The 13,981-nt window shown below is 48.8% G+C and overlaps 9 non-coding genes across 9 annotated transcripts; all 9 read right to left on the reverse strand.

Moving 5' to 3' along the window:
- Window positions 1-3,428: 3,428 nt before the first annotated feature.
- TRNAG-UCC (transfer RNA glycine (anticodon UCC)) lies at window positions 3,429-3,500 on the reverse strand. Its single transcript has one exon. It is a non-coding gene; the product is annotated as a tRNA-Gly (tRNA).
- Window positions 3,501-5,328: 1,828 nt separating this feature from the next.
- On the reverse strand, window positions 5,329-5,400 carry TRNAG-UCC (transfer RNA glycine (anticodon UCC)). Its single transcript has one exon. It is a non-coding gene; the product is annotated as a tRNA-Gly (tRNA).
- Window positions 5,401-7,228: 1,828 nt separating this feature from the next.
- TRNAG-UCC (transfer RNA glycine (anticodon UCC)) lies at window positions 7,229-7,300 on the reverse strand. Its single transcript has one exon. It is a non-coding gene; the product is annotated as a tRNA-Gly (tRNA).
- Window positions 7,301-9,129: 1,829 nt separating this feature from the next.
- TRNAG-UCC (transfer RNA glycine (anticodon UCC)) lies at window positions 9,130-9,201 on the reverse strand. Its single transcript has one exon. It is a non-coding gene; the product is annotated as a tRNA-Gly (tRNA).
- Window positions 9,202-10,075: 874 nt separating this feature from the next.
- TRNAG-UCC (transfer RNA glycine (anticodon UCC)) lies at window positions 10,076-10,147 on the reverse strand. Its single transcript has one exon. It is a non-coding gene; the product is annotated as a tRNA-Gly (tRNA).
- Window positions 10,148-11,030: 883 nt separating this feature from the next.
- TRNAG-UCC (transfer RNA glycine (anticodon UCC)) lies at window positions 11,031-11,102 on the reverse strand. Its single transcript has one exon. It is a non-coding gene; the product is annotated as a tRNA-Gly (tRNA).
- An 874-nt stretch (window positions 11,103-11,976) lies between these two features.
- TRNAG-UCC (transfer RNA glycine (anticodon UCC)) lies at window positions 11,977-12,048 on the reverse strand. Its single transcript has one exon. It is a non-coding gene; the product is annotated as a tRNA-Gly (tRNA).
- An 884-nt stretch (window positions 12,049-12,932) lies between these two features.
- Window positions 12,933-13,004, reverse strand: TRNAG-UCC (transfer RNA glycine (anticodon UCC)). The gene has a single exon. It is a non-coding gene; the product is annotated as a tRNA-Gly (tRNA).
- Window positions 13,005-13,889: 885 nt separating this feature from the next.
- On the reverse strand, window positions 13,890-13,961 carry TRNAG-UCC (transfer RNA glycine (anticodon UCC)). The gene has a single exon. It is a non-coding gene; the product is annotated as a tRNA-Gly (tRNA).
- Between the last annotated feature and the right edge of the window lie 20 nt (window positions 13,962-13,981).

Genomic DNA, 13,981 nt, shown 5'->3' on the forward strand with positions numbered 1-13,981 from the left:
AGCAAACTCCACTGTCCTTTATATTTCAAGGCACCAAAAAATCCACACTTAAAAAAAAAAAAAAAAAAAAAAGAAACCTTTCTTCTCCCATGGTCAAAGCTTGGTTTAGGCATGATAACATGACTGCGGTGTGACCCGATTGCCAGAAGCCAGCAACCGTAGAGGGGGATTAGCTCAAATGGTAGAGCGCTCGCTTAGCATGCGAGAGGTAGCGGGATCGATGCCCGCATCCTCCGAAACTTCCACTTGGCACTACCTTCAAATGAAGGGCCAACTTCTTTTTAGTTGGCACTGACACAAAAACCTAGGAAGCAGCTGCACGCATATCTGGCTAAACCTTCGATAGCTCAGCTGGTAGAGCGGAGGACTGTAGTAGCTAGTTAGCAATCCTTAGGTCGCTGGTTCGATTCCGGCTCGAAGGATGCTTTTGAGTGTCCGATACCTTGCATGCTTCAACTTGGAGGCTCTCTTGCACAGACTTTGCAGCTGCATACCTCCTGGCCGCACTCTTTTTGAGCCTGACCGCACAACCATTGGCCTCTGGAGAGAGTGTTAACAAGAATACTTCAAAACAAGAGAAACAATGCGTTGGCCAGGAATCGAACCCGGGTCAACTGCTTGGAAGGCAGCTATGCTCACCACTATACCACCAACGCCATAGAATTCGCATCACTTCTTAATCGTGAAAATGCAACTCTCACCCCTAGTGTGACTAAAGCCAACTCTTCTGCTTCGTTAGTGGCTTGACAACAGTCAGACGGTAATGTGGCTTCTCGTAAGAGAGGTTTAAGCAGCAGCAGAGTGGCGCAGCGGGAGCGTGCTGGGCCCATAACCCAGAGGTCGATGGATCGAAACCATCCTCTGCTAGGCGCAGAGTTTTGTATTTTTCATGCTCCCAGGAAAAAGGTACCCCAAAAATTCACTGTCTCGTTCTTTCAGGCCACCCAAAGCCCAGCAAACTCCACTGTCCTTTATATTTCAAGGCACCAAAAAATCCACACTTAAAAAAAAAAAAAAAAAAAAAAAAGAAACCTTTCTTCTCCCATGGTCAAAGCTTGGTTTAGGCATGATAACATGACTGCGGTGTGACCCGATTGCCAGAAGCCAGCAACCGTAGAGGGGGATTAGCTCAAATGGTAGAGCGCTCGCTTAGCATGCGAGAGGTAGCGGGATCGATGCCCGCATCCTCCGAAACTTCCACTTGGCACTACCTTCAAATGAAGGGCCAACTTCTTTTTAGTTGGCACTGACACAAAAACCTAGGAAGCAGCTGCACGCATATCTGGCTAAACCTTCGATAGCTCAGCTGGTAGAGCGGAGGACTGTAGTAGCTAGTTAGCAATCCTTAGGTCGCTGGTTCGATTCCGGCTCGAAGGATGCTTTTGAGTGTCCGATACCTTGCATGCTTCAACTTGGAGGCTCTCTTGCACAGACTTTGCAGCTGCATACCTCCTGGCCGCACTCTTTTTGAGCCTGACCGCACAACCATTGGCCTCTGGAGAGAGTGTTAACAAGAATACTTCAAAACAAGAGAAACAATGCGTTGGCCGGGAATCGAACCCAGGTCAACTGCTTGGAAGGCAGCTATGCTCACCACTATACCACCAACGCCATAGAATTCGCACCACTTCTCAATCGTGAAAATGCAACTCTCACCCCTAGTGTGACTAAAGCCAACTCTTCTGCTTCGTTAGTGGCTTGACAACAGTCAGACGGTAATGTGGCTTCTCGTATGAGAGGTTTAAGCAGCAGCAGAGTGGCGCAGCGGGAGCGTGCTGGGCCCATAACCCAGAGGTCGATGGATCGAAACCATCCTCTGCTAGGCGCAGAGTTTTGTATTTTTCATGCTCCCAGGAAAAAGGTACCCCAAAAATTCACTGTCTCGTTCTTTCAGGCCACCCAAAGCCCAGCAAACTCCACTGTCCTTTATATTTCAAGGCACCAAAAAATCCACACTTAAAAAAAAAAAAAAAGAAACCTTTCTTCTCCCATGGTCAAAGCTTGGTTTAGGCATGATAACATGACTGCGGTGTGACCCGAGTGCCAGAAGCCAGCAACCGTAGAGGGGGATTAGCTCAAATGGTAGAGCGCTCGCTTAGCATGCGAGAGGTAGCGGGATCGATGCCCGCATCCTCCAAAACTTCCACTTGGCCCTTCAAATGAAGGGCCAACTTCTTTTTAGTTGGCACTGACACAAAAACCTAGGAAGCAGCTGCACGCATATCTGGCTAAACCTTCGATAGCTCAGCTGGTAGAGCGGAGGACTGTAGTAGCTAGTTAGCAATCCTTAGGTCGCTGGTTCGATTCCGGCTCGAAGGATGCTTTTGAGTGTCCGATAACCTTGCATGCTTCAACTTGGAGGCTCTCTTGCACAGACTTTGCAGCTGCATACCTCCTGGCCGCACTCTTTTTGAGCCTGACCGCACAACCATTGGCCTCTGGAGAGAGTGTTAACAAGAATACTTCAAAACAAGAGAAACAATGCGTTGGCCGGGAATCGAACCCAGGTCAACTGCTTGGAAGGCAGCTATGCTCACCACTATACCACCAACGCCATAGAATTCGCACCACTTCTCAATCGTGAAAATGCAACTCTCACCCCTAGTGTGACTAAAGCCAACTCTTCTGCTTCGTTAGTGGCTTGACAACAGTCAGACGGTAATGTGGCTTCTCGTATGAGAGGTTTAAGCAGCAGCAGAGTGGCGCAGCGGGAGCGTGCTGGGCCCATAACCCAGAGGTCTATGGATCAAAACCATCCTCTGCTAGGCGCAGAGTTTTGTATTTTTCATGCTCCCAGGAAAAAGGTACCCCAAAAATTCACTGTCTCGTTCTTTCAGGCCACCCAAAGCCCAGCAAACTCCACTGTCCTTTATATTTCAAGGCACCAAAAAATCCACACTTAAAAAAAAAAAAAAAGAAACCTTTCTTCTCCCATGGTCAAAGCTTGGTTTAGGCATGATAACATGACTGCGGTGTGACCCGATTGCCAGAAGCCAGCAACCGTAGAGGGGGATTAGCTCAAATGGTAGAGCGCTCGCTTAGCATGCGAGAGGTAGCGGGATCGATGCCCGCATCCTCCAAAACTTCCACTTGGCACTACCTTCAAATGAAGGGCCAACTTCTTTTTAGTTGGCACTGACACAAAAACCTAGGAAGCAGCTGCACGCATATCTGGCTAAACCTTCGATAGCTCAGCTGGTAGAGCGGAGGACTGTAGTAGCTAGTTAGCAATCCTTAGGTCGCTGGTTCGATTCCGGCTCGAAGGATGCTTTTGAGTGTCCGATACCTTGCATGCTTCAACTTGGAGGCTCTCTTGCACAGACTTTGCAGCTGCATACCTCCTGGCCGCACTCTTTTTGAGCCTGACCGCACAACCATTGGCCTCTGGAGAGAGTGTTAACAAGAATACTTCAAAACAAGAGAAACAATGCGTTGGCCGGGAATCGAACCCGGGTCAACTGCTTGGAAGGCAGCTATGCTCACCACTATACCACCAACGCCATAGAATTCGCATCACTTCTTAATCGTGAAAATGCAACTCTCACCCCTAGTGTGACTAAAGCCAACTCTTCTGCTTCGTTAGTGGCTTGACAACAGTCAGACGGTAATGTGGCTTCTCGTAAGAGAGGTTTAAGCAGCAGCAGAGTGGCGCAGCGGGAGCGTGCTGGGCCCATAACCCAGAGGTCGATGGATCGAAACCATCCTCTGCTAGGCGCAGAGTTTTGTATTTTTCATGCTCCCAGGAAAAAGGTACCCCAAAAATTCACTGTCTCGTTCTTTCAGGCCACCCAAAGCCCAGCAAACTCCACTGTCCTTTATATTTCAAGGCACCAAAAAATCCACACTTAAAAAAAAAAAAAAAAAAAAAAGAAACCTTTCTTCTCCCATGGTCAAAGCTTGGTTTAGGCATGATAACATGACTGCGGTGTGACCCGAGTGCCAGAAGCCAGCAACCGTAGAGGGGGATTAGCTCAAATGGTAGAGCGCTCGCTTAGCATGCGAGAGGTAGCGGGATCGATGCCCGCATCCTCCAAAACTTCCACTTGGCACTACCTTCAAATGAAGGGCCAACTTCTTTTTAGTTGGCACTGACACAAAAACCTAGGAAGCAGCTGCACGCATATCTGGCTAAACCTTCGATAGCTCAGCTGGTAGAGCGGAGGACTGTAGTAGCTAGTTAGCAATCCTTAGGTCGCTGGTTCGATTCCGGCTCGAAGGATGCTTTTGAGTGTCCGATAACCTTGCATGCTTCAGCTTGGAGGCTCTCTTGCACAGACTTTGCAGCTGCATACCTCCTGGCCGCACTCTTTTTGAGCCTGACCGCACAACCATTGGCCTCTGGAGAGAGTGTTAACAAGAATACTTCAAAACAAGAGAAACAATGCGTTGGCCGGGAATCGAACCCAGGTCAACTGCTTGGAAGGCAGCTATGCTCACCACTATACCACCAACGCCATAGAATTCGCACCACTTCTCAATCGTGAAAATGCAACTCTCACCCCTAGTGTGACTAAGGCCAACTCTTCTGCTTCGTTAGTGGCTTGACAACAGTCAGACGGTAATGTGGCTTCTCGTATGAGAGGTTTAAGCAGCAGCAGAGTGGCGCAGCGGGAGCGTGCTGGGCCCATAACCCAGAGGTCTATGGATCAAAACCATCCTCTGCTAGGCGCAGAGTTTTGTATTTTTCATGCTCCCAGGAAAAAGGTACCCCAAAAATTCACTGTCTCGTTCTTTCAGGCCACCCAAAGCCCAGCAAACTCCACTGTCCTTTATATTTCAAGGCACCAAAAAATCCACACTTAAAAAAAAAAAAAAAGAAACCTTTCTTCTCCCATGGTCAAAGCTTGGTTTAGGCATGATAACATGACTGCGGTGTGACCCGATTGCCAGAAGCCAGCAACCGTAGAGGGGGATTAGCTCAAATGGTAGAGCGCTCGCTTAGCATGCGAGAGGTAGCGGGATCGATGCCCGCATCCTCCAAAACTTCCACTTGGCACTACCTTCAAATGAAGGGCCAACTTCTTTTTAGTTGGCACTGACACAAAAACCTAGGAAGCAGTTGCACGCATATCTGGCTAAACCTTCGATAGCTCAGCTGGTAGAGCGGAGGACTGTAGTAGCTAGTTAGCAATCCTTAGGTCGCTGGTTCGATTCCGGCTCGAAGGATGCTTTTGAGTGTCCGATACCTTGCATGCTTCAACTTGGAGGCTCTCTTGCACAGACTTTGCAGCTGCATACCTCCTGGCCGCACTCTTTTTGAGCCTGACCGCACAACCATTGGCCTCTGGAGAGAGTGTTAACAAGAATACTTCAAAACAAGAGTAACAATGCGTTGGCCGGGAATCGAACCCGGGTCAACTGCTTGGAAGGCAGCTATGCTCACCACTATACCACCAACGCCATAGAATTCACACCACTTCTCAATCGTGAAAATGCAACTCTCACCCCTAGTGTGACTAAAGCCAACTCTTCTGCTTCGTTAGTGGCTTGACAACAGTCAGACGGTAATGTGGCTTCTCGTAAGAGAGGTTTAAGCAGCAGCAGAGTGGCGCAGCGGGAGCGTGCTGGGCCCATAACCCAGAGGTCGATGGATCGAAACCATCCTCTGCTAGGCGCAGAGTTTTGTATTTTTCATGCTCCCAGGAAAAAGGTACCCCAAAAATTCACTGTCTCGTTCTTTCAGGCCACCCAAAGCCCAGCAAACTCCACTGTCCTTTATATTTCAAGGCACCAAAAAATCCACACTTAAAAAAAAAAAAAAAGAAACCTTTCTTCTCCCATGGTCAAAGCTTGGTTTAGGCATGATAACATGACTGCGGTGTGACCCGATTGCCAGAAGCCAGCAACCGTAGAGGGGGATTAGCTCAAATGGTAGAGCGCTCGCTTAGCATGCGAGAGGTAGCGGGATCGATGCCCGCATCCTCCAAAACTTCCACTTGGCACTACCTTCAAATGAAGGGCCAACTTCTTTTTAGTTGGCACTGACACAAAAACCTAGGAAGCAGCTGCACGCATATCTGGCTAAACCTTCGATAGCTCAGCTGGTAGAGCGGAGGACTGTAGTAGCTAGTTAGCAATCCTTAGGTCGCTGGTTCGATTCCGGCTCGAAGGATGCTTTTGAGTGTCCGATGCCTTGCATGCTTCAACTTGGAGGCTCTCTTGCACAGACTTTGCAGCTGCATACCTCCTGGCCGCACTCTTTTTGAGCCTGACCGCACAACCACTGGCCTCTGGAGAGAGTGTTAACAAGAATACTTCAAAACAAGAGAAACAATGCGTTGGCCGGGAATCGAACCCGGGTCAACTGCTTGGAAGGCAGCTATGCTCACCACTATACCACCAACTCCATAGAATTCGCACCACTTCTCAATCGTGAAAATGCAACTCTCACCCCTAGTGTGACTAAAGCCAACTCTTCTGCTTCGTTAGTGGCTTGACAACAGTCAGACGGTAATGTGGCTTCTCGTAAGAGAGGTTTAAGCAGCAGCAGAGTGGCGCAGCGGGAGCGTGCTGGGCCCATAACCCAGAGGTCGATGGATCGAAACCATCCTCTGCTAGGCGCAGAGTTTTGTATTTTTCATGCTCCCAGGAAAAAGGTACCCCAAAAATTCACTGTCTCGTTCTTTCAGGCCACCCAAAGCCCAGCAAACTCCACTGTCCTTTATATTTCAAGGCACCAAAAAATCCACACTTAAAAAAAAAAAAAAAAAAAAAAAGAAACCTTTCTTCTCCCATGGTCAAAGCTTGGTTTAGGCATGATAACATGACTGCGGTGTGACCCGATTGCCAGAAGCCAGCAACCATAGAGGGGGATTAGCTCAAATGGTAGAGCGCTCGCTTAGCATGCGAGAGGTAGCGGGATCGATGCCCGCATCCTCCAAAACTTCCACTTGGCACTACCTTCAAATGAAGGGCCAACTTCTTTTTAGTTGGCACTGACACAAAAACCTAGGAAGCAGCTGCACGCATATCTGGCTAAACCTTCGATAGCTCAGCTGGTAGAGCGGAGGACTGTAGTAGCTAGTTAGCAATCCTTAGGTCGCTGGTTCGATTCCGGCTCGAAGGATGCTTTTGAGTGTCCGATACCTTGCATGCTTCAACTTGGAGGCTCTCTTGCACAGACTTTGCAGCTGCATACCTCCTGGCCGCACTCTTTTTGAGCCTGACCGCACAACCATTGGCCTCTGGAGAGAGTGTTAACAAGAATACTTCAAAACAAGAGAAACAATGCGTTGGCCGGGAATCGAACCCGGGTCAACTGCTTGGAAGGCAGCTATGCTCACCACTATACCACCAACGCCATAGAATTCGCATCACTTCTTAATCGTGAAAATGCAACTCTCACCCCTAGTGTGACTAAAGCCAACTCTTCTGCTTCGTTAGTGGCTTGACAACAGTCAGACGGTAATGTGGCTTCTCGTAAGAGAGGTTTAAGCAGCAGCAGAGTGGCGCAGCGGGAGCGTGCTGGGCCCATAACCCAGAGGTCGATGGATCGAAACCATCCTCTGCTAGGCGCAGAGTTTTGTATTTTTCATGCTCCCAGGAAAAAGGTACCCCAAAAATTCACTGTCTCGTTCTTTCAGGCCACCCAAAGCCCAGCAAACTCCACTGTCCTTTATATTTCAAGGCACCAAAAAATCCACACTTAAAAAAAAAAAAAAAAAAAAAAAGAAACCTTTCTTCTCCCATGGTCAAAGCTTGGTTTAGGCATGATAACATGACTGCGGTGTGACCCGAGTGCCAGAAGCCAGCAACCGTAGAGGGGGATTAGCTCAAATGGTAGAGCGCTCGCTTAGCATGCGAGAGGTAGCGGGATCGATGCCCGCATCCTCCAAAACTTCCACTTGGCACTACCTTCAAATGAAGGGCCAACTTCTTTTTAGTTGGCACTGACACAAAAACCTAGGAAGCAGCTGCACGCATATCTGGCTAAACCTTCGATAGCTCAGCTGGTAGAGCGGAGGACTGTAGTAGCTAGTTAGCAATCCTTAGGTCGCTGGTTCGATTCCGGCTCGAAGGATGCTTTTGAGTGTCCGATAACCTTGCATGCTTCAGCTTGGAGGCTCTCTTGCACAGACTTTGCAGCTGCATACCTCCTGGCCGCACTCTTTTTGAGCCTGACCGCACAACCATTGGCCTCTGGAGAGAGTGTTAACAAGAATACTTCAAAACAAGAGAAACAATGCGTTGGCCGGGAATCGAACCCAGGTCAACTGCTTGGAAGGCAGCTATGCTCACCACTATACCACCAACGCCATAGAATTCGCACCACTTCTCAATCGTGAAAATGCAACTCTCACCCCTAGTGTGACTAAGGCCAACTCTTCTGCTTCGTTAGTGGCTTGACAACAGTCAGACGGTAATGTGGCTTCTCGTATGAGAGGTTTAAGCAGCAGCAGAGTGGCGCAGCGGGAGCGTGCTGGGCCCATAACCCAGAGGTCTATGGATCAAAACCATCCTCTGCTAGGCGCAGAGTTTTGTATTTTTCATGCTCCCAGGAAAAAGGTACCCCAAAAATTCACTGTCTCGTTCTTTCAGGCCACCCAAAGCCCAGCAAACTCCACTGTCCTTTATATTTCAAGGCACCAAAAAATCCACACTTAAAAAAAAAAAAAAAGAAACCTTTCTTCTCCCATGGTCAAAGCTTGGTTTAGGCATGATAACATGACTGCGGTGTGACCCGATTGCCAGAAGCCAGCAACCGTAGAGGGGGATTAGCTCAAATGGTAGAGCGCTCGCTTAGCATGCGAGAGGTAGCGGGATCGATGCCCGCATCCTCCAAAACTTCCACTTGGCACTACCTTCAAATGAAGGGCCAACTTCTTTTTAGTTGGCACTGACACAAAAACCTAGGAAGCAGCTGCACGCATATCTGGCTAAACCTTCGATAGCTCAGCTGGTAGAGCGGAGGACTGTAGTAGCTAGTTAGCAATCCTTAGGTCGCTGGTTCGATTCCGGCTCGAAGGATGCTTTTGAGTGTCCGATACCTTGCATGCTTCAACTTGGAGGCTCTCTTGCACAGACTTTGCAGCTGCATACCTCCTGGCCGCACTCTTTTTGAGCCTGACCGCACAACCATTGGCCTCTGGAGAGAGTGTTAACAAGAATACTTCAAAACAAGAGTAACAATGCGTTGGCCGGGAATCGAACCCGGGTCAACTGCTTGGAAGGCAGCTATGCTCACCACTATACCACCAACGCCATAGAATTCACACCACTTCTCAATCGTGAAAATGCAACTCTCACCCCTAGTGTGACTAAAGCCAACTCTTCTGCTTCGTTAGTGGCTTGACAACAGTCAGACGGTAATGTGGCTTCTCGTAAGAGAGGTTTAAGCAGCAGCAGAGTGGCGCAGCGGGAGCGTGCTGGGCCCATAACCCAGAGGTCGATGGATCGAAACCATCCTCTGCTAGGCGCAGAGTTTTGTATTTTTCATGCTCCCAGGAAAAAGGTACCCCAAAAATTCACTGTCTCGTTCTTTCAGGCCACCCAAAGCCCAGCAAACTCCACTGTCCTTTATATTTCAAGGCACCAAAAAATCCACACTTAAAAAAAAAAAAAAAGAAACCTTTCTTCTCCCATGGTCAAAGCTTGGTTTAGGCATGATAACATGACTGCGGTGTGACCCGATTGCCAGAAGCCAGCAACCGTAGAGGGGGATTAGCTCAAATGGTAGAGCGCTCGCTTAGCATGCGAGAGGTAGCGGGATCGATGCCCGCATCCTCCAAAACTTCCACTTGGCACTACCTTCAAATGACGGGCCAACTTCTTTTTAGTTGGCACTGACACAAAAACCTAGGAAGCAGCTGCACGCATATCTGGCTAAACCTTCGATAGCTCAGCTGGTAGAGCGGAGGACTGTAGTAGCTAGTTAGCAATCCTTAGGTCGCTGGTTCGATTCCGGCTCGAAGGATGCTTTTGAGTGTCCGATACCTTGCATGCTTCAACTTGGAGGCTCTCTTGCACAGACTTTGCAGCTGCATACCTCCTGGCCGCACTCTTTTTGAGCCTGACCGCACAACCATTGGCCTCTGGAGAGAGTGTTAACAAGAATACTTCAAAACAAGAGTAACAATGCGTTGGCCGGGAATCGAACCCGGGTCAACTGCTTGGAAGGCAGCTATGCTCACCACTATACCACCAACGCCATAGAATTCACACCACTTCTCAATCGTGAAAATGCAACTCTCACCCCTAGTGTGACTAAAGCCAACTCTTCTGCTTCGTTAGTGGCTTGACAACAGTCAGACGGTAATGTGGCTTCTCGTAAGAGAGGTTTAAGCAGCAGCAGAGTGGCGCAGCGGGAGCGTGCTGGGCCCATAACCCAGAGGTCGATGGATCGAAACCATCCTCTGCTAGGCGCAGAGTTTTGTATTTTTCATGCTCCCAGGAAAAAGGTACCCCAAAAATTCACTGTCTCGTTCTTTCAGGCCACCCAAAGCCCAGCAAACTCCACTGTCCTTTATATTTCAAGGCACCAAAAAATCCACACTTAAAAAAAAAAAAAAAAAAAAAAAAGAAACCTTTCTTCTCCCATGGTCAAAGCTTGGTTTAGGCATGATAACATGACTGCGGTGTGACCCGAGTGCCAGAAGCCAGCAACCGTAGAGGGGGATTAGCTCAAATGGTAGAGCGCTCGCTTAGCATGCGAGAGGTAGCGGGATCGATGCCCGCATCCTCCAAAACTTCCACTTGGCACTACCTTCAAATGAAGGGCCAACTTCTTTTTAGTTGGCACTGACACAAAAACCTAGGAAGCAGCTGCACGCATATCTGGCTAAACCTTCGATAGCTCAGCTGGTAGAGCGGAGGACTGTAGTAGCTAGTTAGCAATCCTTAGGTCGCTGGTTCGATTCCGGCTCGAAGGATGCTTTTGAGTGTCCGATACCTTGCATGCTTCAACTTGGAGGCTCTCTTGCACAGACTTTGCAGCTGCATACCTCCTGGCCGCACTCTTTTTGAGCCTGACCGCACAACCATTGGCCTCTGGAGAGAGTGTTAACAAGAATACTTCAAAACAAGAGAAACAATGCGTTGGCCGGGAATCGAACCCGGGTCAACTGCTTGGAAGGCAGCTATGCTCACCACTATACCACCAACGCCATAGAATTCGCACCACTTCTCAATCGTGAAAATGCAACTCTCACCCCTAGTGTGACTAAAGCCAACTCTTCTGCTTCGTTAGTGGCTTGACAACAGTCAGACGGTAATGTGGCTTCTCGTAAGAGAGGTTTAAGCAGCAGCAGAGTGGCGCAGCGGGAGCGTGCTGGGCCCATAACCCAGAGGTCGATGGATCGAAACCATCCTCTGCTAGGCGCAGAGTTTTGTATTTTTCATGCTCCCAGGAAAAAGGTACCCCAAAAATTCACTGTCTCGTTCTTTCAGGCCACCCAAAGCCCAGCAAACTCCACTGTCCTTTATATTTCAAGGCACCAAAAAATCCACACTTAAAAAAAAAAAAAAAGAAACCTTTCTTCTCCCATGGTCAAAGCTTGGTTTAGGCATGATAACATGACTGCGGTGTGACCCGATTGCCAGAAGCCAGCAACCGTAGAGGGGGATTAGCTCAAATGGTAGAGCGCTCGCTTAGCATGCGAGAGGTAGCGGGATCGATGCCCGCATCCTCCAAAACTTCCACTTGGCACTACCTTCAAATGAAGGGCCAACTTCTTTTTAGTTGGCACTGACACAAAAACCTAGGAAGCAGCTGCACGCATATCTGGCTAAACCTTCGATAGCTCAGCTGGTAGAGCAGAGGACTGTAGTAGCTAGTTAGCAATCCTTAGGTCGCTGGTTCGATTCCGGCTCGAAGGATGCTTTTGAGTGTCCGATACCTTGCATGCTTCAACTTGGAGGCTCTCTTGCACAGACTTTGCAGCTGCATACCTCCTGGCCGCACTCTTTTTGAGCCTGACCGCACAACCATTGGCCTCTGGAGAGAGTGTTAACAAGAATACTTCAAAACAAGAGAAACAATGCGTTGGCCGGGAATCGAACCCGGGTCAACTGCTTGGAAGGCAGCTATGCTCACCACTATACCACCAACGCCATAGAATTCGCACCACTTCTCAATCGTGAAAATGCAACTCTCACCCCTAGTGTGACTAAAGCCAACTCTTCTGCTTCGTTAGTGGCTTGACAACAGTCGGACGGTAATGTGGCTTCTCGTAAGAGAGGTTTAAGCAGCAGCAGAGTGGCGCAGCGGGAGCGTGCTGGGCCCATAACCCAGAGGTCGATGGATCGAAACCATCCTCTGCTAGGCGCAGAGTTTTGTATTTTTCATGCTCCCAGGAAAAAGGTACCCCAAAAATTCACTGTCTCGTTCTTTCAGGCCACCCAAAGCCCAGCAAACTCCACTGTCCTTTATATTTCAAGGCACCAAAAAATCCACACTTAAAAAAAAAAAAAAAAAAAAAAAAGAAACCTTTCTTCTCCCATGGTCAAAGCTTGGTTTAGGCATGATAACATGACTGCGGTGTGACCCGAGTGCCAGAAGCCAGCAACCGTAGAGGGGGATTAGCTCAAATGGTAGAGCGCTCGCTTAGCATGCGAGAGGTAGCGGGATCGATGCCCGCATCCTCCAAAACTTCCACTTGGCACTACCTTCAAATGAAGGGCCAACTTCTTTTTAGTTGGCACTGACACAAAAACCTAGGAAGCAGCTGCACGCATATCTGGCTAAACCTTCGATAGCTCAGCTGGTAGAGCGGAGGACTGTAGTAGCTAATTAGCAATCCTTAGGTCGCTGGTTCGATTCCGGCTCGAAGGATGCTTTTGAGTGTCCGACAACCTTGCATGCTTCAACTCGGAGGCTCTCTCGCACAGACTTTGCAGCTGCATACCTCCTGGGCGCACTCTTTTTGAGCCTGACCGCACAACCATTGGCCTCTGGAGAGAGTGTTAACAAGAATACTTCAAAACAAGAGTAACAATGCGTTGGCCGGGAATCGAACCCGGGTCAACTGCTTGGAAGGCAGCTATGCTCACCACTATACCACCAACGCCATAGAATTCACACCACTTCTCAATCGTGAAAATGCAACTCTCACCCCTAGTGTGACTAAAGCCAACTCTTCTGCTTCGTTAGTGGCTTGACAACAGTCAGACGGTAATGTGGCTTCTCGTAAGAGAGGTTTAAGCAGCAGCAGAGTGGCGCAGCGGGAGCGTGCTGGGCCCATAACCCAGAGGTCGATGGATCGAAACCATCCTCTGCTAGGCGCAGAGTTTTGTATTTTTCATGCTCCCAGGAAAAAGGTACCCCAAAAATTCACTGTCTCGTTCTTTCAGGCCACCCAAAGCCCAGCAAACTCCACTGTCCTTTATATTTCAAGGCACCAAAAAATCCACACTTTAAAAAAAAAAAAAAAAAAAAAAAAGAAACCTTTCTTCTCCCATGGTCAAAACTTGGTTTAGGCATGATAACATGACTGCGGTGTGACCCGAGTGCCAGAAACCAGCAACAGTAGAGGGGGATTAGCTCAAATGGTAGAGCGCTCGCTTAGCATGCGAGAGGTAGCGGGATCGATGCCCGCATCCTCCAAAACTTCCACTTGGCACTACCTTCAAATGAAGGGCCAACTTCTTTTTAGTTGGCACTGACACAAAAACCTAGGAAGCAGCTGCACGCATATCTGGCTAAACCTTCGATAGCTCAGCTGGTAGAGCGGAGGACTGTAGTAGCTAATTAGCAATCCTTAGGTCGCTGGTTCGATTCCGGCTCGAAGGATGCTTTTGAGTGTCCGACAACCTTGCATGCTTCAACTCGGAGGCTCTCTCGCACAGACTTTGCAGCTGCATACCTCCTGGGCGCACTCTTTTTGAGCCTGACCGCACAACCATTGGCCTCTGGAGAGAGTGTTAACAAGAATACTTCAAAACAAGAGTAACAATGCGTTGGCCGGGAATCGAACCCGGGTCAACTGCTTGGAAGGCAGCTATGCTCACCACTATACCACCAACGCCATAGAATTCACACCACTTC

Source organism: Eleutherodactylus coqui, chromosome 1 (assembly GCF_035609145.1).
Source record: "Eleutherodactylus coqui strain aEleCoq1 chromosome 1, aEleCoq1.hap1, whole genome shotgun sequence".
Taxonomy (NCBI): domain Eukaryota; kingdom Metazoa; phylum Chordata; class Amphibia; order Anura; family Eleutherodactylidae; genus Eleutherodactylus; species Eleutherodactylus coqui.